The 27,443-nt window shown below is 40.8% G+C and overlaps 1 protein-coding gene and 1 long non-coding RNA gene across 6 annotated transcripts in view; one reads left to right on the top strand and one right to left on the bottom strand.

The window, feature by feature from the left end:
- AK4 (adenylate kinase 4) overlaps positions 1-27,443 on the top strand; it is a 75,099-nt gene that overhangs the window by 8,878 nt on the left and 38,778 nt on the right. The window contains exon 2 of one of the 5 annotated variants that reach the window (XM_019449011.2): positions 1,373-1,460. The exons of the other annotated variants lie outside the window; for them this stretch is intronic. The gene's annotated coding sequence lies outside the window, so the exon portion shown is untranslated. The remainder of the gene's footprint in view (positions 1-1,372; positions 1,461-27,443) is intronic. 5 annotated transcript variants of the gene reach the window in all.
- LOC128774860 (uncharacterized) lies at positions 1,217-22,371 on the bottom strand. The gene is made up of 2 exons (XR_008419322.1): positions 22,070-22,371; positions 1,217-1,483 (listed from the first exon to the last, which is right to left on the bottom strand). It is a non-coding gene; the product is annotated as an uncharacterized LOC128774860 (long non-coding RNA).

The following is a 27,443-nucleotide window of genomic DNA, read 5'->3' as shown; positions in this document are numbered from 1 at the left end:
TCTCTTACTATGCTATTAAAGGAAAAGGTTGCTGTACCTGCTACATATCACTTTTTCCAGTTTCCATTACTTGGTGCTTATCTTTAAGATACACACAAATATATTAGCATCATAATTTATGAAGCTTTTACACTTCTGCTCCAAACTTCCTAGAACTCAAGTGATGGCACCTGATCATGAAACTCATAAGTTGGGTACCAGACTATTAGCTACAAATCTACCCATTATAGAGGACATATTGAATTGCCTATTTCCTTTAAAATCTACCAAGTAAATTGTTAAATGGTATTAGGCTACTCTGCTCTTAAGCAATCTGTGTAATGCATGTTGTAAGAAGATTTAAGGACTAGGAAATTGTTTTTCTTGTAAACTTTTAGACAGTATTCTTTTACACAGTGGGTCAGATAGCTCAGCTCTTTTAGCAAACTAGATTGTTTTTTAATTTTTTTTTTCTTTTTTTTCAACGTTTTTTATTTATTTTTGGGACAGAGAGAGACAGAGCATGAACGGGGGAGGGGCAGAGAGAGAGGGAGACACAGAATCGGAAACAGGCTCCAGGCTCCGAGCCATCAGCCCAGAGCCTGACGCGGGGCTCGAACTCACGGGCCGCGAGATCGTGACCTGGCCGAAGTCGGACGCTTAACCGACTGCGCCACCCAGGCGCCCCAACTAGATTGTTTTTTAAAGCATGAGCAGGTAGTAGAGGCTTTGCATTACTCTGTACCGCCCCCCCCCCCCCCCCACCTTAATGTTTAGTTCTCAAGTTCACCTTTAAGACATGGTCCAAAAGGTCTCATTGGTACAGTTTCATGAAGTACAATTAGATGGCTGATGTTATATTTTAACAGTCCCATGTCCAAGTTCCAAGAGTTCTTGGTACTAGTTAAATGACAGACCTGGCAGCAAGCATCTCTTATTTAGCCAGAGAGGCTGATGATATTGAAATAATGCACAGTCACTCCTGCTCATCAAATTCCCAACAAGCTAGAAATCAATTGTTTTCTGTTCTTCAGCACTTCGTTATTGACCTACGACCTGTGACTTTGGCACTTTATATTCCTGTCACTTGGTCATCATAACTAACATTTGCACTGGTCGAGCATGTGCTAGGCCCTGCACTGGCTAATGGATGTGTTTTATTCTCTAGTCTACACACAGATCTACAGAGCAGTTGTTACTACATCCTTTTGCAAATGAAGAAATGGGCTCAGAGAGGTCGGATAACTTGCTTTAGGTCAAATAGCTAGTAAGGTAGAGAAGCTAGTAGTCAAACTTGGGACTCCATAGGTAGGGTTAAACTTCCCATTATGTCATGCTGCCATCCAGGTACTCCAGTACATAGTGAAATATCCACTTCATGTCTTATAAACAGGACACGGAACAATGGATGGCCAGGGCATCATTGCAGCTCAGCTCTCCACAAGTACACTGAGGTCAGCAGGTTCCAGGGTAGTCTAGAGGTATGTGTTTTGTTGTTCTGTTCCTGAAACATTTAAAACAAAAATCTAAGGAAACGCTGACTTCCTCCTCCCTCCCCAAAAAAAGAACCCCAAAAAGTCTAAAATAGAAACTTTATGCAACTGTGAGGAGGTAGAAATTACCGTTCATTGTAATGGTAAGACTTCTGGAATAATACCTGAGCCTGATGTTTCGTTAGTCATTTGGCAGATGTTTCTATGCCTACATTAGGTATGAGGAGGCATGCAGAAGAACCCTTGAGGCACTCACCATTTCGGGTTCAAGTTCTAGGTTTCACATTATGTTCCCATGAGTCATGGTGGGATGTGTGTGGGTGAAGTGTTGTGAGGTCATGGACAAGGTGGGGAGGGCATTGTTCAGGTGCACCTTTCTCCTGGAATGCCTTTCACACTTAATCTCTCAAAGTCTATTTTCAGTCTCATCGCTTCTGTGAAGTTTTCCACAGCTGTTGCAGCTACATGTCATTTTTTCTCTGAAATTCCTCTTATACCCATCTGTATCTATAATATGGCATTCATTGTCATCTCCCTGTAAGGTGATCTGTTTTGTAACATCAGTTATATAGTCTCTAACCATCTCAACAGTAAATTCACTAGTGTCAGTTTAGTTCAACAAACGTTTTGATTGCCTGTTATGGCAGGAGGGGAGATGGGCTATAAACAAGGGAAAAATAGTCAAGGTAACCTTGTATACCTTATGCCTTAAGCCTTGTATGCTATATAAGTATTCCCCCCAAAATATGATAGTACAGTGATGGAGAGTGCCTGGGAAGGCCACTTTAGACTGTGGGTTGGAGAAGGCCTCTCTGAGATGATGTTTAAGCTGAGCCCTGAGTGAGGGTAGGAGCCAGGTGTGTGAAGATTTGGGGGCAGAGGAAGGGCATGTGGAGAAACCCTAGAGTAGGAGTGAGTTTTTCCTGGAAGAGAGGAGGCAAGTGTTTCTGGAGCACTGTAAGAAGGAGATGGTAGAAGGGGAGGCTGCAGAGGTTGGCATAGGGCTTTGAGGCATGATCAGGAGTTTGGGCTTCCATGTAACTGGATGAAGAGTGACTGGGGTTTTGTTGTTATTGTCATTATTTTTTATGTATAACACCTTTACTGAGATATCTACAATAGCACTTACCCTTATATAGCATATAAAACCAGTGGTTCCAGTGGTTTTTAGTATATTTATAGCATCATGCAACCATCACATCACTACTGCCTAATCTGAGAACATTTTCATTACCCCAGAAAGAAACTGCACTCATAAGTAGTCATTCCCCATTTCCCCTCCGTCCAGCCCCTGGCAATCACTGATCTACTTTCTGTTGGTATGGATTTGCCTACTCTGAATATGTCAGGTAAATGGACTCATACAAGATACTACTTTTTGTCTTTGGCTTCTTTCAGTAAGCATGTTTTCAAATCAAAGTTCAACTATGTTGTAGTTATGTATCACTACTTCAATCCTTTTTATTGCCAGGTAATATTTATTGTATGGATATACCACATTTTGTTTATTCATTCATTAGTTGATGGACGCTTGGGTTGTTTCCTGCTATTAACATTGATATACAGATTTTTATGTGAATGAATATATGTTGTCATCTCTCTTGTCATGTATATACCTAGGAGTGGAGTTGCTGAATCATATGGTAACACTATGTTTAACATCTTGGGGTGCCTGGCTGGCTCAGGCAGCTAAGCAGTCAACCTTGGCTCAGGTCATGAGCTTGCAGTTTACGAGTTCGAGCCCCGCATCGGGCTCTGTACTGACAGCTCAGAGGCTGGAACCTGCTTTGGATTCTGTGTGTCCCTCTCTCTCTTCCCCTTTCCTTGTGTGCATGCACTCTCTCTTTCTCTCTCTCTCTCTCAAAAAAAAAACATTAAAAAAGTTTTTCAAAAATCTTGAGGAACTGCCACCTGTTTTCCAAAGCAGCTCAACCATTTTATGTTCCCACCAACAATGAATGAAGGTGGCGATGTCTTCATATTCTTGTCATACTTGTTATTTTATGTCTTTTTTGATTTTCACACCCTAATGAGCATGAGGTGGTATCTCATTGTGATTTTGGTTTACATTTCTTTAAGCACTAATGATAATTGAACATCTTTTCATGTCCTATTGACCATTTGTACATCTTCTTTGGTGAATGTCTATCCTGTCCATTTTTTAGATGGCCTCATGTGTTCCTTCTGTGTTGAGTTCTTTATATATTCTGGATACAAGTCCCTTTTTATTTTTTTTATTAAAAAAATTTTTTTTACGTTTATTTATTATTTTGAGTATTATTCTGTCAGCACAGAGCCTGGCACGGGGCTCGAACCCACAAACTGTGAGATCATGACCTGAGCCAAAGTCGGACACAACCAACTGAGCCATCCTGGCACCCCACGAGTCCCTTTTTAGATATATGGCTTGCATATATTTTCTTCCATTCTGTGGGTTGCCTTCTTACCTTTCTTGATGTTGTCCTTAGAAGTGCAAAGTTTTAAAATTTGATGAAGTCCAGTTTATCTTTTTTTCTTTTGTAGCTTGAGGTTTTTGGTGTCATTGCCTAATCCAAGGTAAAGCCCTTGTTTTTAAATATGGTACTGACAATCTGATTCATATTCTATTCTGCTTGAAGAAATACACTATTTTTGTTTGTTTTATTTTATTTTAATTTTTAGTTTTTTTGAGAAAGAGCAAGAGAGAGTGCATGCAAGAGGTGTAGAGGGGTAGGGGGAGAGAGATTGAGTATATTAAGCAGGCTCCACACTCAGCACACAGCCTATTGCAGGGCTCCATCCCACAAACTTGGGATCATGACCTGAGCCTGGGATCATGACCTGAGCCTGGAATCATGACCTGAGTCGAAACCAAGAGAAACCAAGAGAAGCTCAACTGAGCCACCCAGGCACCCCCATTCACATTTTAAATAGATCACTCTGGCTATTTGTAAACTAGATTGGAAGGTTCTAGAATGAAAGTAGGGAGAACAGTTAAGATGTTAAAATGTCAACAAATGGATAGACTTCAAATATCAGTAACTACTTGTTAAATTCGGCGTATTCCAGTAGCATCCTGTTAATAGGAATCAAAAATGGTCTCCACCTTTAAGGAGTTGACAAGGTAAAACATACACCCAGTTAATTGTTTATTAAGGCAGATTATACTGAGTGCTATTAAAAAAAATGAATGAGGGGCACCTGGGGTGGGCTTAGTTGGTTAAGTGTCTGACTTCAGCTCAGGTCATGATCTCACAGTTTGTGAGTTTGAGCCCCACATCGGGTTCTCTGCTGTCAGCACAGACCTCTGTCCCCCTCTCTTTCTGCCCCTCCTCTGCTTGCACTCTTTCTCTCAAAAAATAAACATAAACATTAAAAAAACCCATAAAAGAATGACAAATTTTTTTATAAGAACACTGAAGGGGTGCCTGTGTGGCTCAGTTGTTTAAGTGTCCAACTCTGGATTTCGGCTCTGGCCATGATGTCCTGGTTTGTGAGATCGAGCCACCCCAGGTTGGGCTCTGTGTAAAGAACACTAAAGTCATTTGTATAAACTTATAGAGTTCTTTTTGTATTTCCAGTGTCTGACATACCGTCAGACAGTGCTTAATAGTTGTTTGATCTATTTCTGGATGAAAAAGTCCATGAAAGCTGTGGGAGAGATGGTGTTAGAACTGAGCCTTGTAGGATGGGTAAGGTACTGGCAGGTAGAAAAATGGGAGCAGGGTGTTTTTGATGGAGGGATCATATATGAGAGGAGGTGATTACATTTAAGGATATTTTGATTGAAACCTAGAGGTGGAACAATTACAGGCATGAAAGTTAGAATTGTCCTTTGGGGCTTTCATGTAATTCCACATTGAGTTTATAAATAGGAAGGTGGTTCGGAATCAATTCCTTCCTCAAATTCCTTTAGAGGTATGATGGCTGTTTTTCATAGCAAAGTAGGAGTGGATTGTAGGGGAGAGAAAGTGGAGCACAGCTAAGGTGGTGTCACAAACAGTTTAGATCAGGTATAAGGTAAAAGTAATGAAAACGGGAATTTGGGAGAAGCTGCAATACCTAATATGACTCTGTGCATGGGAATGGCAGTGCCAAATGCAACTCTTGAAAGGGATGAGTTTCAGTGATTGTGGGGGAAAGTGGACCTAGTTAAAAGGAAGATAGTCCAGGGTTGATGATAATGACAAGTTTAACATACCTGCAGGAAGTTCCAGGTGCAAGTTTCTAGTGGTTTTGGCATAGCGAATGATAGGCACCGGCAGTTGGCTCTGTGGCCTAGAGGAAATAAGGTTGGGCTTTGGAGTCATACCTCTGTCATACCTCTGTCTAAACTTCTTATGGGCTTAGTTAACTTTGGGGAGAGTTAATTAACTTGATTTCCTCAGTTGTAAGAACCCCACCTCACAGGGCTGTTTGGGAGGGTCAGATGGGGTCATCTGCGTAAAATGCCTGACAAGTAGGAGGGTTCTCTCTGTGGTTTCTTCCCTCTTCCCTGGAGTAGTAATACTTTGATTTCATTTAAAATCTTCTGCAGTAAATGTGGTGCTTTGAATGGAATCACTGGCATAATCTAGTGGGATTTAGGCAATATATAGGTGTGTGTGTGTGTGTGTGTGTGTGTGTGTGTGTGTGTGTGTGTGCGCGCGCGCGCGCGCGCGCACAACTCAGCTGCTCAGCAGAGGCTACAAGCATTCATTGTTTTTAAACTGTTAATTGTGCTGACCTAATTTTTAAAACTGTCTTGTTTCCATTCTAGTCCAAACAAAAATACTTCCACTAAATTTCTTTGTGTGCCTCTTTTGGAAGACTCCTTTGGGAAGACCCAAAATTGCTTTTTAGAAATTTTGTCATCATTAAGGTGGACATTTTTCTAACTTTACCTGTATGTCCGATTGGATAGATTTTCTCAAGGTCTTTTAATGTATTGGGCTGCTGATGTATCTGACTTGACTTTGGCTTTGCTTTGTTTTCCTAAATTCTGACTTAACTGCTTCTGTATTTTTTCCTTCTGCATGACCTCTGTAGATCTTGGTAAGAATAGCTAATGTCATTTGCAGGAGAACTATAAAATATTGATTGCATATATGAGTTCAGCTTCCTAATTTTCTTAAATGGTAACTATAAATACTGTCTCAGGACACAGTTTATTTTTTCTATAAGGGAGATTGATTTTTAACTTGTATTACTTCAGTGGCTTGGTTTTAAAAAAATCAAGAATCTAGTTTGGAATACAAAGAAAGAGCAAGACCTCCTTCCCATTGAGCTCATAGTTTTGTTTTAGTTTTCTAGGGTTTTTGGTAACTAAACACTATGCACAACAATGAATGTGTTAAGTTTAATTATTTGTTCCTTTTCTTAATGCCTTAGAATTGGAAGGAATTTGAGTTCTTCTGTCCAAGTGGCCATTCTGTGCTGGGTCCCTTCTCTAGGAGCTGACAGCCAACTCCCCCACTGGAGAAGGGCTTTTTCATTGTTGGATGGGCCTAATTGTTGGAAGACTTTTTTCTTTATACTGAGATGAAAGCCAGTCCTTGAAACCATCATCCATAAGCTGTCATCCACTTGTCCAACTTGAGTCTTTTGGTGTCACACAAATTAAATCCACTAACTCTGCAGATAATTGAAAATAGTTGCTAGGCACCACTTCCCGGACCTAAGTTGTCCTCCCCCTGGCCTCCCATCCAGAAGAATAGCTTTGGTTACTTCAACCATTCTTTCCAAGATAACTTTTCTAAATTCTTTTCAGCCTGATTTCATTATGACCCTTTTAAACTCTGATGGCTACCTTCAACAAACAACTGACTAAAATGGTGGGATCATTGTAGCTGTAGTGGCTTTACTTCTAAATCTACTCTCTTTCTAAGTTTTGTTTTGTTTTAAGTTTATTTATTTTTGAGAGAGAGAGAGAGAGAGAGGAAGAGCAGGGGAGGGGCAGAAGATCCAAAGGGAGCTCTGTGCAGATAGCAGAGAGCCTGATGAGGGGCTTGAACACACGAACTGTGAGATCATGACCTGAACCAAAGTCTGACACTCAACCAACTGAGCCACCAGGCACCCCTCTACCCTCTTTCAAATGAACACATTATTTGGGAGTATTTCTGAACATTGTCCTGCAGTGCACACTGTGGCTCAGTTAGCTTTGAAAAGCCGACAGTATTTGAGGGTATCTCAGAACCTAAGCACAGACACCTGCTACTCTAGGCTACTCAGATCTGTAGCCCTGTCCTTTGAGTGAGGGGTCAGATACTCTGTCTCTCCCTTGGTTCATTCTGAGCATTGAGATGGCTTAAAGTATTAGGGACAAGTTAGAAAAATTTGGGAGTTTGGTGGAATTACCACTTAGCCTAAATATTGCAGGACACTGATCAGTGATGAATAGATCATGACTAAATTTGCCCAGATTGTCATTAATTATAGTTTATTTGGATAGTTTCTACATACTGTTATATCCTAAAATCTAGGACTGTATGATTTTATGCTGAATGCCTTTGTGATACAAAACTCTAAGAGGTGGTATGTTTGTCTTTAAGAATTTGGGCTCAGGGCGCCTGGGTGGCTCAGTCTTAGGTTAAGCATCCAACTTCAGCTCAGGTCATGATTACATGGCTCATGAGTTTGAGCCCCGCATCGGGCTGCTTCGGATTCTGTGTCTCCCTCTCTCTCTGCCCCTCCCCCTCTCATGGTCTGTCTCTCTCCCCTTGAAAAATAAACAAACATTTTAAAAAATTAAAAAAAAAAAAAAAGAAAGAAAAAGAGTGTGGGCTCCGAACTACATAGCTGGTTTGGAATCTGACTTGGTGACCCTTACTCTACAATCTTGGGCAAAGTAACTAACTTTTTTGTGTTTATTCATTTATAAATGAGAGTAATGGTGAGACTACCTCACTAGATTGCCTCGTGAGTATTAAGTTAATGTGTGTTGGCAGGGCTGAGGCTGTGGTAGGGTGAGGTGAGTAAAGCACTGTCCTGGAGTGAAAAATTTAAGGGGTGCCCATTAAACTCAATAAATCAGTGGTAGTGCAATAGAATGAACAAAATACAAGAATTTAAAATAAAAACCAGACCTGACAGATTGAGAAAGAATTGTTATGGATGGGAGTGAGTTGTTTATTTTTTTTCTTCAACGTTTTTTTTTTGTTTTTTTTTTTTAATTTATTTTTGGGACAGAGAGAGACAGAGCATGAACGGGAGAGGGGCAGAGAGAGAGGGAGACACAGAATCGGAAACAGGCTCCAGGCTCCGAGCCATCAGCCCAGAGCCTGACGCGGGGCTCGAACTCACGGACCGCGAGATCGTGACCTGGCTGAAGTCGGACGCTTAACCGACTGCGCCACCCAGGCGCCCCGGGAGTGAGTTGTTTAAATGCAGGGTTGGGTTGATTTTCATCATAGATTTTTTTGCACTAATTTTGGTATTTTGAAATATTGCATTAAAATATTATCTTAATGACTAGAATTTGGTTTTTTGTTGCCCTCTTCAATTTTTTTTTTGCCCAAGGTGAGTGCCTCACCCAGCTGATCCTAGTTGTAGGCCAGTGTGTTGGTGTTTGTTGTTAGTAGTTGATTGCAGTGTTAGTTTTGTTAAGGAAATACATTTAAGATTCTTGCAGAAGGATTTTTCCCCCCCAGCTTATATGTTTCTGTTAGGTTGTCTCAGAACACCAGTCAAAATCTATCTTGTCAAGGTTAGTTTTAGATTTGAATGTCATGTTACAAACACTGCTGGAGCTCAAACCCTGGAGAATAAAAAATGCATGCACTTAGCTTATGTCTAGAGGAATCTAGCCAAACCAAACAGCACTGAAACATTGCATTTCCTTAATGGCCAGGATTGTGAAAGACAGCCACAGATGGTTGGCTGAGCCATAGCTGGAACTACTGTTAGTCAGCGTGAGATGTTCTAAGTGGCAGAAGCCAGGAACCCAATGCGGGTGGGAAGTGGTGTTTCTAGAAGTGAAATTAAGATGATAGAATCTTTCCGTAATTCTGGTTCTGATCCAGTTTGCCTTTAGCTATATAGACCTGATTATAAACATGTTTTGGAAAACTGTTTCATCGTTACTGGCCAGTGAAAGGCAAAAAAAGTTGTAGGATTGATTTTTAAAGCGTGTTGTTCTTAACAGTTGAAGTGTTACACAAGGCAAGGCAGCTGTCTGTTAGGACATCATTCCTCTTAAAGTGCCTACTTGCTTGCTTTTTTTCTTTCTTTTTTCCTTCCTTCCATCTTTTTTCTTTTTGATACAGATTCATCCAGTGTTGCTTTCTACACAAAGGAGAAGTAATTGCTCTTTAAAATGTCGTATAAACTGGATGTTGATATTTTGCGTAAAATATGTGGAGTTAAGTAAACGAATAATCACGATAGCAGTTATTGTTTGCTTTGATTAGGTTTAAATTTACCCGAAGACTTTATCATTTTGTTCTGAGATTGCAAAGAGATAGAATCCAATTATATACTTGAGAAGTGCAGTGACTTGAAAACATCACCTTATTTTGCTGGTTGCTGCCAGACATTGCTGCCTTGCTGTGGTGAGGTGGCTCTGTTGTTTTGAGTTTGGTCATTTTTAGAGACTCCAGATACCTTCTGGCTTTATAGTTAAAAAAAAAAAAATTGGAAAAAAATTTTTTTTAATTTTATTTTTATTTTAGACAGAGAGAGAGGAGTGCGAGTCGGGGAAAGGGGCAGCGGGAGAGAGAGTGAGAATCCCAAGGAAGCTCCAGACTCAGCACCGAGCCCGACACAGGGCTCCATCTCATGACCCTGGGATCATGACATGAGCCAGAATCAAGAGTCGGACACTCAACCGACTGAGCCAGCCAGGCGCCCCAAGAGGTGGAAAATTCTTGTCTCAAAAAAGTGTATGTCACCTCTGTACCAATTTTTGGAGAACAGCTGTGGCAGCTGCTTTGTTTTCCTCCTTTAATTTGGCAGGTGGAGAAAGCATGGAAATTTCAAAGTGAGTTCTAAAATTAGAAAGTCTGGTGGAGCATTCACTTTCATGTATACGGTGTTTGGAATAGCATTGTGTGGCAGAAGAAGATGTAGAGACTTGAGACTTAGGGGTTGAAATCGAGCAGCCAGTACATTGCTGGCAACATACGAGGCAAACATCTTCAGATATCTAGGAACTCATATTTGGAATAGAGGCAACTATGGGAGTCAGTCGTCTTACCTGGAAAGTGATCCTTGGTTTAATGGGCAGAGTTTAATATTTCCTATTGGACAATTTACTGATGATGCAGGCTGGCTGGGCCTGAGGGTCCTTGGCTTCGTGCAGGATAGAAATCAAATGAGAAGTGAGAGCAGAGTTTATTGAAGATTTAGAGAGAGCAGATACTGATAGAGCATGTGGGAGCCTCTGAAAGGAAAGGAGAGAGACTGTCGTCTCGCTTGAGGTTTGGGTCTTTATTGAGGACGGTGGTTTGGTGGATGTGCCCTCTCAGGCACCGAGCTAGGTGTCCTGCATGAGTCTTATGCCCTGGAGCCCCAGGTCTTGGGGTCAGGATGTTTGCAGTCAGTGGTCTTGGAAAACCTTCATGACATCCCTGTCTGCCCAGTCACTCCTTAGATGTTACCTATGTGCTAGAAGACTCCAAAGAAATCATTAAGTCCTTTAGGGAGAACATACATTTTCAGTACCATAAACCATGTGTAGGGTGGGGTACCGGTCCTAGCAAGAACAGAAGCAGGAAAATGAGCCCCCAAAATCCCAGGTTTTTGTTTTTGTTTGTCTTTTCACAAGGTCCCTTCAGTTTCTCTGTCTCATTACCAGCTCATATTTAGATTGGTTAGACTTAAATTAGGTGAAGACTTCTAGAGTCCTAAGATGAAAATGCAATGTTTTTTTCTCTTCGTCTTCACTTTCTTTTCTGCTTCTAGGCCAGCTTGCACTGAGTTTTAAAGAGACTTGTGAACCACAAATCCTGGTGGTTGGTGTTGAGTCATGATGTGTGGTGTGGGAGTGACCGCAGTGCATGGGACAGGCGTTCTCTCCCTGTGAGGGTGATTAGTAACACTGGGTAATAGTCTGTGGTCGTGGAATGGTCCTCCATCATTTTCTATTGAATCAGAAGGACCTGGGCCCTCACCACCTGCTTCGTGGGCACACAGCTCTTTACTCCACCGCTTATGGTACTGGCCACTGTCCCTAATTACCTCCTTCTCAGATTTCATGCTTCTCTAGGATTCTTCACTTCTGCTTTTCGGTTTTGTAAGGGCCTCCCTTTTCAGCATTCTTTTCATCCCATATTGGACACTACCCAGATTTTCCTCTCCCAAAGGAGAGGTGGTCCTATTGAAGTTTTGGCATGATGATTAGAGTCTGCCACAAGCAGCATCTTGATGTGGCATGTTAGACACCACTGTGCCCAAACCTGTCAGCCATTCTTCACACGCTTCATTAGCTCCACCTGCCCATACCCTAGTTTAGAGTTAATTTGTTACCTTCTTGTTCTTTTCCTTTCTGGAGAATTTGCTCTTTTTCTGTCTGCCCAGCTTTCAGTCCTCTAATACCTGTTACTTGCTTATCTGGAATAGTTTACCTCTTTACCATCTACTCCCAAAATAAATCACAGTCCCACCTTTGTTGAGCTAAAAAGTCGTTAAATTGCTTTCCCTGAACAAAGGACCTGGAACAAAGCATAGACAGATGCTTTAAAGCTTCAGTGTGTGTGTGTGTGTGTGTGTGTGTGTGTGTGTGTGTGTGTGTGTGTAATCTGATTTAATTTTTACATAAAGTTGCTTATTTCCCCTCTAGTAGCTCTAAGAAAGAGAGTAGTGTTATTTGGGGACAGACCCCAAAGAGTCAGGGTTCATTATTTTTTCTTGCTACATTTTATTTTGCTTTTCTTTCCTCCTTTTTCTTTTTTTAAAATTTATTTATTTATTTTTGAAAGAGAGAGAGAGCAAGGGAGGGGCAGGGAGACAGAGAGACAGCATCTTAAGCAGGCCCAATGGGGGGCTCCATCTCTCCACCCTGAGATCATGACCTCAGCCAACGCTTAAGTGACTGAGCCACCCAGGCACTCCGTTTTTTCCTTTTTTAAAAACCCCATCTTTATTTATTTGCTCATTCAACTTAAAAACTATTGAAGGAATCCTTTGCTCCCTGAGGCTCAGTTTAAGTCACTCAGCTGAACAAGACCTGCCCTTGCGGTGTTCTCATTCAGAAGGGGAGGGCAGATGGTTGAACAAAGGATTCAAGGGTGGGAGGTATTGGAGGGAGAGACAAATTGTTTAAGGAAGTGGTAGCAGGCTCTGGAGCTGGGGGTAGAAAGCCCCGCACTGATCTGACCTGTGATGTGTGCAGATTCTCAGATCCCCCTTCAATGGGAAGCCAGCCTGCAAGCTGCTGAATCACTTCGTATCTCCAGTTATTCAACTACAAACCAAGAATAATAATGGTACTGCCTCCTAGTGTTGTAGGAATTAAATGAGATAATGAATATATGAGATTAGAATAAAATTTGGTCCATTATTTAATTTTTTTTTAATGTGACCTGTAATAGTGTTGACATAAAATTTGAGGCCCAAGATGGAACCTGTCCTGTCTGGTGTGCCATGTCAGCAAAATGAAACTTAGGTAACCTTTGTGCCCCTACAAATGCTCCACTTGACCAGAAAAGCAGTGTTTCCAGTCAGCTAATCCCCAAAGGCGATGCCAGCTCTGGGGCATCTCTTCCCAAAGATGGTTGATTCTGGGCCCCACCCAATCAGATACTTTCTATTTTTTCTTGTGCTTTATCCTACAAAACCTTCCTACCTTCCACCTCTTTTTGTAGTTCTCTGAAAGGAGACTGTCCATGTGCTGTTAACATAAATTGTCTTCTTTAATCAGTAGGAATTAGCTTAAGCTTACAATTGAGTATATACATACAAATACATAAAACCGACACACATCCTAAATTTTATAATATTCTCCCTTTTTTGTGTACAAAATGCTTTTGTACACAAAATACTTTTTCAGTTTCAAAAAAAATAGTGATCTTGACAGCAGTTGGACAACCACTGGTCTAGCACTTGATAAGTGTTTAACAAGTGATGCTTCTGGTATTTTTTTCCTATTACATTCTTTAGTTTAATTAGTTACCTGTTTTATTCAAATTGGATAGCTAACATACAGTGTAATATTAGTTTCAAGGGTACAATATAGTGATTCAACACTTAACATGCAACATCACAACATGCTCATCATAAATGCCTTCCTTAATCCCCACCACCCATTTAACCTGTCCCTGCCCCCACCCACCTCCCCTCTGGTAACCAGCTTTGTTCTCTATTGTTAAAGTCTGTTTCTTGGTTGGTCTTTCCCACCCCCCTTTGCTTGTTTTGTTTCTTAAATGCCACATATGAGTGAAATCATATGGTGTTTGTCTTTCTCTGACTGACTTATTTCGCTTAGCATAATACTCTCTAGCCCCATCCATGTTGTTACAAATGGCAAGATTTCATTCTTTTTTATGGCTGAGTAATATTCTGTTGTATATGTACACCACATATTCTTTATCTATTCATCAGTTGATGGACGTTTGGACTGTTTCCATACTTTGGCTATTGTAGATATGCCGCTATAAGCATCGGGGTGCATGTGTCCCCTTATTAAAAAAAAATTAATTAGAGAGAGCGTGAGCAGGAGAGAGTGGAAAAGGGAAAGAGAGAGAGAATCCCAAGAAGGCTCCATGCTCAGTGCAGAGCTCGATGTGGGGCTTGATCCCATGACACTGGGATCATGACCTGAGCCAAAATCAAGAGTCGCTCAACAGACTGAGCCACTGAAGCACCCATCCCTCTGAATTAGTTTTTTTGTATTCTTTGGGTATATACCTAGTGGTACAATTGCTAGATGGAAGGGTAGTTCTATTTTTATCTTTTTGAGGAAGCTCCATACTGTTTTCCACAGTAGCTGTACCAGTTTGCATTCCCACTAACACTGCAATATACTATTATTAACTATAATGAGTAATCTGTACATTTTATCACCATTACTTATGTATTTTATAACTGAAAGTTTGTACCTTTTGACCACCTTCACCCATTTTGCTCACCCTCACCCTGCATTCCTCCCTGCCTCTGCTCTGGCAGCTGCCAATCTTTTCTTTGTACCTATGATCTTGTTTTGTTGTTGTTGTTGTTGTTGTTGTTGTTGTTGTTTGTTTTAGATTGGATATGTAAGTGTGATCGAATGGTATTTGTCTTTCTCTGTTTACATCTGACTTATTTCGCTTATCAGGATGCCCTCAGCATCCATCCATGTTGTCACACATGGGAGGATTTTATTCTTTTTTATGGCTGAATAATATTCCAGTATGTGTGTGTGTGTGTGTGTGTGTGTGTGTGTATACATATATACATATGTATGTGTATATACACACACATATATACACACACACACATATACATATATCTCATATTTTCTTTATCCATTCATCCATTGCTGGACACTTAGATGGTTTCCATATTTTGGCTATCACAGATAATGGTGCAGTGAACATGGGGGTGCAGATATCTTTTCAAGTTATGTTTTCATTTTCTTCAGATAAACACCCAGAAGTGAAATTGCTGGGCCATATGGTAATTCTATTTTTAATTTGTTGAGGAACCTCCATACTGTTTTTTACAGTAGCTTCCCTCTGGCATTACTACTGCTCTTGTTCTTCCTGGGTGTTCAAGGATGATTGCATGTCACCCTACCTTATGACCCTCCTGGGAGCCCTGTCATAGAAGTGTTAGCATCAGTTGTTTCCCTCCTCCTTGTCTTTGTAGGACTGTCTGCTGTCAGCCTATGGAGGCTGGTGAGCATGGCACATCTTTGGTGTTGCTGTAGTTCTCCACCAGAGCACTGCCAGGAAGCTGTGAGATGGAAGGGTGTGGAAAAGAGAGAGAGGGAGGGGGGGAGAGAGGAAAGAATCCCCCATGGGCAGCATAGCAGTGCACTCTGTTTGAACAGATGGCACTGGAGGAAACAGCAGCTTCCCTTATGTTGACCTGCAGCCAAGATCCTGCACAGAGAGGCAGCCAGCAAGGTGCCTGGTGCAGCCAGATCCACACCCTGGGCCTTTTGCAATGGGAAGGAATTCCTTTTTATGTTGCTTTAAAAGTGAAATTCCTCCCTGTCCTCTGAATGCACCTAGTAATTGAGTTGTGATAAGGTTACAAAGGAGGCAGAGAAAATCTAGAGAGTCATGAGATTTGAAAAGTATGATCCTGCTCAGGGCTGAAAGTGCCTGGTATGGTGGGTACCAAGGCAGACTTGAAGAACGTGAACTTGAGATGGTTAAACACTGTGAGTCTAAAACTCATCTATGATTTTGGCAAACCTTTCAGATTACTTGCCTTTTCCCATTTGTTCCCTTGCCCAACTTCTGTTCTTCCATCCCAATCTGCTTTTTTCTCCTCTGCTGCTTATATAAGCCAGCATGTGGTACCGTGCCAGATGTTCATGGTATGTTTATAAATGCATGTGTTCCTATTCTGGGCCAAAAACATTCTCCTGACATAGGACATCCAAAATTTTTTGGCTTATAAAATTCCAATATCTTTTTCTTTCACGATTTATTTAAATTCTTAAAATGAGGTTACTGCACTATTTTATTCTTTGAATCAGTATGGAGTGTCAAATAATAATTGATAAGTTGGTGTGGGCAGAAAGCTTAAGGATAAAGAATCTGCTGGATTTCCTTTGTGCTTAGATACTGGATCACCTTTTTTCTCAGCACTGTGAGCCCCTCCCCTACCCAAAGTCATGGCTTTTGTCCATACATATTTTTAATCTTGGCTATTATAGAAACACATCCATTGGACCCAGGGTACAGAATTAGACTAAGTGAATGTACATATGCAGTCCGGCTGGAGAGAAAAGAGCAAATAGGCCAAAGCACTGGCCCTTATTCTCAGGATGTCTTGCAGACAAGGTGTGATGGAACACTAAGAGATGGCATAGGCCTGAGGTCTTGTCGGGATTCCACTCCTCATATCTCAAATGGGTGTAATGACCATGAAAGCAGGGAGATGCTCCTTAGTCTGTGAAGTCCATCTCCTCTGCTCACCTAGAATCTTGGTGATTGAAAGCACACTGGTGTGGTTGGACGCATACTGGGGAAGCTGATCCTTCAGCCCCAACACATACACAGAGCCAGGTAAAGGAAATTGAAATTCCACCTCCAAGATGGCAGAGCTAGAAGGGTCCAACAGCCTCATGTAGGTGAGGAAACTTGAGGCCATGATAAGTGAAGTACATTGATATGTTCAGTCCTGTGGGCAGTCCTTGGGAGCAGAACTCTTAACAGCCAAGGCTTCTGATTTTGAGCCTAATACAATTTTCAGCCTGATACAGTTCCTTGTATCATATTGGCTCTTTGTCTCTTGATGGAGCCATTCCAGTGTGTTTAAAAGGGTATTGTCCCATGGTAAAAATGCAGATAGAAAGAATAAGTAAACTATATGATCTCGCTTATATGTGGAATATAAAAGCAAAACAAAACAACGCTGAGCTCATAGATACAGAGAATAAATTGGTGGTTGCCAGAGGTGGAGGGTGCGGAGGAGGTGTGAAATGGGCAAATGTAGGCCAAAGGTACAGACTTCCAGTTATAAAATAAGTCACAGAGACGTAATGTGCAACATGGCGACCATGGTTAGTAATGCTGTGTCACATATTTGAAAGTTACTAACAGAATAGATCTTCAAAGCTCTCATCACAAGAAAAAAACATTTGTAACTATGTATGGTGACGGAAGTTGACTAGATTTATTGTGGTAATCATTCTATAGTATTTACAGATATCCAGTTACTATGTTGGACCCCGGAAACTAATATGTTATATGTCAGTTTTACCTCCATGAAAAAAATCACATTACATATTTTTTCACTTTCAATCTCACAATTAGTGGTAAAGAGGTGCACATTTGTACTTTACATAAATTTGGGTTCAAATCTAGGTTAAAAGAAAAATCTTTTTACTATTAACCTTCTTTTGATCTAGGGAATGATTGATTATATAGATCATAGATTCAAATAATGTTAGCTACAATTTTCTGTGGTTAAAACACCAATACTAATTATCCCCATGATAAGCTAAATTTTGTACCTTAAGACTAAATGGCAAAGGACAAGCTTTGAAGATGGGTACTTCGTTCCAAGTCACTGTTTCTCAGGAGAGACCTGTGGTCAATGACTTGATGTCTTCGGGGTCTTAGTCTCATTATGTCCACAAGAACAAAGAACAAATAGGATGGAGGTCTTACTTCATAGTTTCAAAGTTTTGTATTATGTTATATAAAATGAAATAGAACTTCTTTAGCAATAGTTTACAATCCCTAATGTCTTGTGATTTATCAAAGGAACTCTTTTGGTAAAACTTACCTGTGTCACACAGACATCTCAAAAGGAGTTTCATCTCAAAAGGAGACATCAGGTTTTGGGTAGTCTAGCCTAGTATAGCTTCTCACTTGGGGTGACTTCCATGCACCTGCCTGTTAGTTTGAAAATCAGTTGTTTTCCTCATGTTAAACTTTCTGCTTCTTCTGTTTAGAGAATATTTTTAGTCTTAATCTTAGAAATCTATAGGAGTTGACTCATATACATTTTGTGGGTGTTTAAGAATGTCAGATAGCGTTAGGAGGAGCAAACATCCACTTGTTGGAACAGATCCTTTTTCGTTAAGAGGTCAGGCTTGGGATCCAAGTGCAGTCTGTGGTAATGATCTTTCTGCACCAGCTTGAGTAGACTGAAGCAATAGGTGTGAGAACCATTGACAAAAGGGATGGAATGTCCATTTATGTAGCTAAATCAGATAACAGTGTTTTGCTTAATTTAGTGATTTATTTTACTCAGTTATTCAGTGCCAAAGAATTAGATGGTAAGATAACATTTAAAGGAAGCATTGCTGCACATAGTTTTTACTGTGTGATTGAGAAGGTTTTTCTGAGTCTTAATTGCCTAGAAGTCGTGACTGTGGTTAGTAGGACTGTTGTACAATACAGTCCACAGAAGATATGGCAGGGGTAGAGTGAGATGAAAGTTTACCAATAATCCGAAGGACCTTGGAGACGGGAAGATGGAGAGTTTAAAGATCATGATACTTTTTCATCTCAAGTGGTACCTATTGATGGTTAAAATAAGATAGTCTCTAGCCTCAAGGGCATTACAGTCTTGTATGGAGGATTTGTAAACAACCCCACTAAACAATAAGAGTGAAAGGTAGACACAATATGTTTGTGCAGACTGTGACCTGCATGGGGTGTGGAGCAGAGACATACAATGTGACTGGAGTCTTCTAGCCTTTAAGTGGCAGTGCCAGGATTTGAACCTAGGCAATCTGGCTCGAAAGTGTATACTCTTGGCCATTATATTAGGTTCAGACTTTTCCTCATAGCTACCAAAAGCAAGTGTCAGGGAGTAATTAAAAATCATGTCTTTTTGTTGTGAAGGAAAAGAAAGCCTGGCTGTGAGCAAGGCCAATTGAAGGGTGGATACCAGACATCTGAAATGAGTCATTTGAATTAGTGCCAAAATGCCTTATATTTAGGAATTTCTTCCGTGGTTTCTCTAAAGCCCTTTGATATCTTTTTTTTTTTTTTAAAGTTTATTTATTTTGAGAGAGAGAGAGAGAAAGACAGCACAAGCAGAGGAGGGGCAGTGAGAGAGAGAGAGAGAGAGAGAGAGAGAGAGAGAGAGAGAGAGAATCCCATGCTGTTAGTGTAGAGCCTGACTCAGGGTTTGATCTCACAAACCACTAGATCATGACCTGAGCTGAAATCGGGGATCAGAGACTTAACCGACTGAGCCACCCAAGTGCCCCAGGACTTTCATATCTATTCACAAATTTTTTTTGTAAAGTTTATTTTCTTACTGAAAGAGATTTATCAAAGTGATATCAGTGATAAACAGTTTATGGAATGAAGATTTTCTTCATTTTGTAACTATTCTAGTGCCAAAATATTCTACCAAGTAGGGGAGATAAGGAACTTGTGGTTTGCAGAATCACAATACTATAGTTCATATCTGACCATGCCTTATATAGGGAGTGTGTGTGTGTGTGTGTGTGTGTGTGTGTGTGTGTGGGCATTCTCAGTGACAAAAGTTTTGGAGAAGGGATGATACTGGAGGCAGGCAATGGTTTCTACTGATTTTAGGTAGCATTATGAAGAAATCAAGCTCTTTTACAGGGGCCTTTCACTCAGCATGTTCTAGCTTGAACAATGAAAAGAACATTGAGTAGTTATCTGTTTCTGGTGATTAGCCAGGCATCTTGGGAATTTGCTGCTATGTGGACATTTGTCCTGCTCTGTCTTCTGTATCCAGTTTGCCCTCACTTTATAGGCAACCAGAACAAAATAGGGTATGTAGTGTGTATATGTTTCAAAGGATAACAGTCGTTTACGACTCAACCTAAGGGATAGAACATTACCAGTACCATAGAAGCCTCGCATATGCCCTTTCTCCATTACTCACAACTGCTATCTTGCATCTTACAATTATTATTCTCTTGCTTTACCATGAAAATATAATATATAGTTTTTATTTATTTATTTTGGAGAGAGGGAGAGACAGAATCCCAAGCAGGCTAGGCACTGTCAGTGCAGAGCCCAGTGTGGGGCTCAAAATCATGAGCGGTGAGATCATGACTTGAGCTGAGACCAAGAATCAGGCACTCAATCGACTGAGCCACCCAGGCATCCCATTTATCATATATTTTTGCCATATATGCATGTATCCCTCAGCAGTACTTTGAGGAATACGCAAGTTTAATTTTGTGAGTTTTAGACTTTTATAAAAATGGGCAGATTATTTGGGCAAGAAAACATAAAATTAAACCTTGTTTATTTTTCTTTCTGGTTGTGTTGGTAAAAGATAGGAGATCATTCTTAGAGCTTGATTTTGTTTTGAAATAGGCCAAGTTGTCAACTGTTTGATGCTTGGCCAAGCCATCAGAAGCATATGAGAGATTACTTCTGATGTTCCATTGTTTCCCTGACATGTAGGGAAATATGCTATAGCATGGCACAGAGTATAGTTGCTTAGTAAATACTTTTAAGTGAATGGCCGAATTATAATTGCAAGATCAGTGAACTTAGGACAACTTCCATGTAGTTGTTTTTGATATCTCTTTGCAACTGAACTCAATGTGGAAGTCCTAACTGGGAAAGATCTGTTCCAATGTAAATTCTTAAATTTCGAGTGCAGATAGGTAGCTGAAGTATTTGTACTCAGATCTGATTGTTATGTCATGAGTAGCTACCTCTGTTACAAAAGTTTAGTTAGCTCTGGTCCTCTAGGGAATGAATGGAGTTGGGAGGACCAATCAATTTTCAAGTGCATATATTGTTTAAAATCTTTATATATTTATTTTGTGAGAGAGCGCAAAGAGCCCAGCATGGGGTGGGGTTCAGTGTCATGAACTGTAAAATCATGACCTGAGCTGAAATCCAAGAGTCAGATGCTTAAGTGACTGAGCCACCCAGGTGCCCCTCAAGTGCACATTGAATGTCTGTTTTGAAAAGGTGCTGCAGAAACAGTGGTTGGTGTACCAGACAGATTCCATACTGTATGGTGGTGCAGACTGGCATGAGAAATACAAACGTGATGAATGCTACAGAGCTGGAGGACAGGATGCCATGGAGCATATAGAGGGGACCTAACCTCAGTTTGGGGAAGCTGAAGAGAGGAGAGACCTGGGGCTGGACGGTAGAGATGGGCTGGGGTGGAGCATGTGAGTAAAGGAAGAAAAGCTACCAGGCTGCTTGAGGGTAGGTGTGGGCCAGATCTTAGAGGGACTTAGAAGCCACTGAATGGGCAGTAGACAGAACCCTGCTGATGCGTTTTAAGTAGAGACTCAACATGATCAGAGGTACAAGTTGGTCCATTCTGGCTGCAGGGTGGAAAACAATGGCATGAGGTTGTGGGATGTGGGGGAAAATAGTGTTAGGAGGAAGCTACTGATTATTAAATCCTATCTTTTGATCAAAGCCTAGCCTTAAAAGGGAAATAAAATCAGTTTGAGATTTATACCAGAGGCAAAGTGACATTTAGAATTTCAGTAGCCTAATTATGAGCCCTCTCTTTGATGCTGTTTATTTTCCAAGGTTAAACTTGAGGTTAAATGCAGAGTCCTTTGGTTAAACTTCTTCCTTTCATCTGCACATGTGTCATGGATTGCTAAGAACAAAGTGCTCTATTTCAGAATAGTTCCTTTCCACCTCCCACTGTGGAAGCTTAAGGAGATTTTTCTCCAGTATTAAAAAAAATTTTTTAACGTTTATTCATTTTTGAGAGAGAGAGACAGAGAGACAGAGAGACAGAGCACGAGTGGGGGAGGGGCAGAGAGCAAAGGAAACACAGAATCTGAAGCAGGCTCCAGGCATTGAGTTGTCAGCACAGAGCCCTACACGGGACTCAAACCCACAAACCACGAGATCATGACCTGAGCTGAAGTCAGATGTTTAACCGACTGAGCCACCTAGGGACCCCATCTCCAGTATTTATTACTATGGGAACCTGGTCAATCTCCTGGAGGTACTCTCATAATATTGTGCCCCCACCCCCACCAATGACTATGTCCCCTGGAGTTTTTGTCCACGCTTCTAGCAATTCCTCAATTACAATTTAGGATTTCCTACCTAGCACTGGTTCCTGAGGTGCTTTCCATTCGTGAGTCTCTGCTCAGGTAAGATGTGACTCCTTTATTTGCCTGTCTGTCCCTCTAATCTTGGGGGCAGTAGTTTGCCCCGTGTCCTCCCCTCTCTTATGGATCCAAGAGAGTTGTTTGTGGTTTGTTTTTCAGTCTATTCAACTTTTTCTTCCTCTAAGGACAAAGTGGTTGTTTCCAAGTTCCTCACATGCACACTAGGGCATACATTGTTGTTGTTGTTGTTGTTATTTTTGAGAGTGCGAGCATGCATGCAAGTGGGAAAGGGGCAGAGAGAGAGAATCCCAAGCAGGCTGTGCACTGTCAGCGCAGAGCCTAGTGTGGGGCTCGAACTCACAAGCCTCGATTGTGACCTGAGCCAAAGTCAGAGGCTTAACCAACAGAGCCACCCAGGTGCCCTCAGGGCACATACTTATTAACAAGTAATTATTTGTTCATGAGTCTGTTCCACTTCTCTCCTAATTAATAAGCTCCTTGAGGTCATTCCTATATCTGTGTCTGTAGTGCCTTGCATGGTACCTGGCCTGTAGTAGATGCACAGAAAATTTTGGTTGGTAAGTGGTATGTTCCTGGAGACGAGAACCTTCACGTGTGGTTGTCCGTGATTGGAGTCACCTGGGTGGACTTGGGGTAAAATGGGAGGCTTCTTACAGGATACTGGTGGGGTCATTGCATAGCTGATTAGAGGCCTGTGGCACCAAACACACTGGACATTGTTGTCCTGATGTTGGCACTTTCCAGGTTGGTCATTGAGATAAGAGGTAAGACAGATATTCAAATGAAATAAAAAGACCTCATTTGCTTTTGCTTAAAGTATTAATAGTAATTGAGGTTTGATCTTGTAAGTTGATTATCTTGAAGTTCTAATCCTTGCCTTTGTTAAAACAAATATTTTTGTCTCCATTGTTAAGAACCAAGGGAGTCTGGTTGGTTTTCTGCAACTCTGGACTGGTATTTCAGGGATAACTCCTTACTGGTCAAAGGTGAATGAGCTGGCATTTGGTTTGACCAAATTCATTTAGTGTGTGACCAATAACCTATTACTATTTCACAATATATTTATATGGAACTGTACTAGCAAGTAAGAGCCTGTATGACTTAATTGTAATAACTGTTATTTAGTTTTTCTGCCCGACAGAATGAAATTCTATAAAATTTGGCTGTTTAAAGTTTTCAATGGGTTAGCACCCAATTCCAGTGTTTAGTGTAGGTTCTAAGCTCAAATATCAGGTTGGTACAGTCTGCCGCAGGGTAGATGCTTAATCAGTATCAGCTGAAAGAATATTTAGTGGGTTCAGAAAGTATGTATGTATGTATTTATGTATTTATTTTTAATGCTTATTTTTGAGAGAGAGAGAGCACAAACAGGGGAGGGGCAGAGAGAGAGAGGGAGAAGAGAATCTGAAGCAGGCTCCACACTGTCAGTGCAAAGCCCAACGTGGGTCTCGAAACCGTGAACCTGAGCTGAACTCTGACACTCAACCAGCTGAGCCACCCAGGAGCCCTCACAGAGTATTTAAACTACAAAACCCACCATACCATGTTCTCTAGTTATCCCCTCCCTGAATAGGGAACCATTTACTTCCTGTTTCATGACACTATCTGTTTTTCCCATGTTGAGTTGATTTCTGTTTGGAGGTCATTCAGTCTCTGGAATGTTTTAGCTGGCTGTCCTGAGTATTTAGGGTCCTGTTGAATGGATTTTGTACTACCTAAATATGCATGTGTGGGTTCTCATGGATTTTCTAAAGAAATGTCATTTGCTTAATTGGCTCTCCTAGTTATTCAGAAAAAAATATTTTCTTATTAACCAGCCTTAAGACAATTCATTATAAATCTAACATCCTCCCCATTGAGCAGCTGACAATGTTTTGTTATATTTACTGCCCTGAATACAATAATCTGTGTCACTCTGTTAATGTGACAGTGGTAAATTTTAATTTTTTTAAATATTTATTTTAGAGAGAGAGAGAGAGAGTGCGAGCGCGTGCCAGGGAGGGGCAGAAAGAGGGAGACAGAGAATTCAAAGCAGGCTCTGTGCTGTGGTTCTGTGCTCACAGCACAGAGCCCCATGTGGGGCCCGAATTCAGGAACCCTATCATCATGACCTTAGCTGAAATCAAGAGCCGTTTAACGGACTGAGCCACCCAAGCACCCCTGAAAGTGGTCAATTTTAATGTGAAAGAAATGAGGCCAATAAAAATATCTTTTCTGTATCTTGGAAGTATAAATTTTGGATAGATGACCAAGTTAATAGGTAGTCTTAAGTTGTATATTATCTTAAAATTTTAAGTTTGGTATTTCTTAAATACACAACTTAATAGGTAGTCTTAAATTCTGACAATTTGTATATTACCTGATCTAGTTGGGAATGGAAAATATATATTTTTCAAGGTTACTAAGATTATATCTTATTTTAATTTACATTTAGCAATTGAATGAAATAGGTTAAGCTGCATTGCCACAATATTTATATTGTAAAATAGGTGGAATATTGATTTTTTATAATGTATTTAATATTGAAAATGATAATATATATCTATAGATATACTCACATAATTTTGTAATATATTACCATTTTGTAATCTGACACTTTCTCTTTTCCTTTCTGAGGAAAGTTTTTTCAAATGTGGTCTTAATCACTCGTGTTCTGTTCAGTCTTCTAAACACATGATGGATTTTCTTTTTGGTTGTTATGAAGCTTAAAAAATGCAGAACTGTTGGCCTGTTTTTGGCACTCTAAATTTATTGTTTATTTTTGAAAACTTCCTGGTGGTTTATGACTTACTCATGTGTGCGCGCATGTGCACATATGCGCATCTATATATACACTGAGAATTCAGAAGCTGCGTAAGACTGTGTGTGTCCACAGCCTTTCTTTGGAATACTACTTGACAAATTGGAGCTGGTATGTGTGTTATCTATTTAATGATACTACTTTCAAGCAAGCTGACAAAGGCAGATGAAGGTCCCGGTTTTCTGAATGGGCCTCTGTCTTTATCAACATCTTATCTCCATTTGTTGTTGTAGTGAGATCTTCATTCAGATGCAGATACACTGTCTGTTTTGTTCTGGCTTTTAAACTTTCCAGGTTTTCATTTGGGTGGGGATTGAGGTGTGGGGGGGTAGAAGTTTGATTTTGTATCAGATTAGATGGATGTGTTGTCTGTCCTGCTCCAGAGAAGATCCAAGACTGCCAGTAGTTGGGAAAGTATGTTGAACTTAGATCTTTCTCTTACTTAGTAAATTAGATTAAAATGATTCTGGAAGTCTTCCACAGGGTTATTTTAAACTTGGAATTGCACAGTCTATGTTGAGTTAACTCAAGGTGATGTAGGCAGGCTGGGCCTGAGGATCCAGAGGGGATCCTGCAGGAGTGACCAAGAGGGTCCTTGGTTGGCTTCGCGCAGGATAGAAATCAAATGCAAGCTGGTAGGAAGTGAGAGCAGAGTTTATTGAAGATACAGAGAGAGCAGATACAGACGGAGCTTCTGGGAGATTCGGAAAGGAAAAGCAGAATGAGTCTCATCTTTGCTTGGTGTGAGAAGTGAGATGATTCATTTTCAAAAATACCAAATAAAAGCTGTGCTGTCTAGTTAACAATAGGTTTACAATCTATTGGAAATATGTACGAACCCCTTTCCCACTGCACAATGGAGTCCCCAAACCCGTAGACACTTCACTTCCTGGTTCTTCTTCCCCTCTCCATTTGGTGGGCTTATTTTTTGCGGGCTTTGCAATGAGTATGTGCCAAAGAACTCAAGTCTCTGCATCACCTCAAGAGATGTCCATTTGTTCCAGTCAGACTACTTTTCGGCCTCACATGGGCATCGGTGACTTCTGGGTAAGACTGTAACCTCTGTAGTACTCAGCCAGTGAGGAATCAGGGGAGGGACTTCGCTCTAGGAGATAAATGCCTGCTGTAACCAGACACCAGCTCTTGCAAAAAACGTTGATCAAAGCCTAGCTTCTCTGTGCTCCAGTCTTCACGTCCCTCATTTGATTGGGGCAGTGGGCTTATTTCTCACACTTGGGGTCTGGGCTTTTAGTTGAGGATGGTGGTCTTGTGTCCCTGTCCTCAGGCATCCAGGAACTGGTCAGAGCTGGGAGTGCTCAGGTGTCCTTCATAAGTCACTTATGCCCAGGAGTCTTGCTGTCAAGGTGTGTAGAGTCAGTGGTCTTAGAAAACCTTCATGACAACCCCACCTAATCACTCCTTAGGTGTTATCTATTGTGCTGGAAGACTTCAAAGAAATCATTAAGTCCTTGACCTTTACAAGCAGGACATAATAAGGCATGTGTAAGGCAGGGGTGCAGGTCCTGAGAAGAATAGAGGTAGCAAAAAGCAGTCCTTTATGGGGTCCCTTCAGTCTCCATGTCTCAAAGGTATTCTCTCAAGGGGCAGAATGTCTTCTAAGGTTGCTTCTGCTTTAGTGCAGTCTATTGTCTCCTGCTTGGATTATTGTCACAGGCTCTTTGGCTTTCACCACACCAACCCAATCTAGAGGTCACAGGTGGTGGGCACGTGACCTGTGTACTCACACAAGGATTTGCACTTAGTTTAATGCTTTGCTGTTGCCATTTAGAGATTTCTAATTTTTGAACAGGAAGTCTCCATATTTTCATTTGGACTGGGTCCTGTAAATGCTGGTCTTGGCTGTGGGAATGGCATGTCTAAACCTACATGTTAAAAAAAAAAAAATATTTCCCACCTGTCTAGCTGCATCTCTCATGATGCTTTTCTCTGTACTTGAAGTTCCTCCAGGTATGCCAAGCAGCCCCCTGCTTGGTGGCATTATTGGCTCATGGTGTTTCTTTCTCCTCATTTTCCCTATTCGACCTTGTTCATCGCTATACATGGTTTAAAATACTGATGAAATAAGACTGAGCTGTGAAACCTGACATGGCCATCTCAACTAGTACTGATCATACTTTGTCTCATATCTCCCTTGAAAAAGTTGGCACATGGCAAGGTTGAGCTGTATTTGATCTTAGGATCATGGTTCTGTAATAGATATACAGAAAGATCAGATTGATTTTTGCCGGGGGTGGGGGGAAATTATCTATCATCCTTAGGTATTCATTCATTCATTCATGCAACAAATTGTTATGGAGTTATCTCATACATGCCAAGCTATATTCTAAGTACTGAGGGTATGGCATTGAACAAAGTACCTCAGTTTTTCTGAATGAATTAATAATATTCTTGTTGGGGGAGGTAAAAAGTGAATTGATAAATAGATCAATACATAATATGTAAGATCTGGGGTTGTAGAAGACAATGCAAAGCAAGATAAGAGACTAGAGGGTGATAGGGATGTGTGTCTGTCCTTGTGCTATTTAGA

This window comes from Panthera pardus, unplaced genomic scaffold, assembly GCF_024362965.1.
Source record: "Panthera pardus isolate Hobbes unplaced genomic scaffold, ASM2436296v1 HiC_scaffold_11, whole genome shotgun sequence".
In the NCBI taxonomy this organism is placed as follows: domain Eukaryota; kingdom Metazoa; phylum Chordata; class Mammalia; order Carnivora; family Felidae; genus Panthera; species Panthera pardus.
The sequence above is the reverse complement of the archived record's forward strand: the minus strand, read 5'-3'. Positions and strand labels throughout refer to the sequence as shown.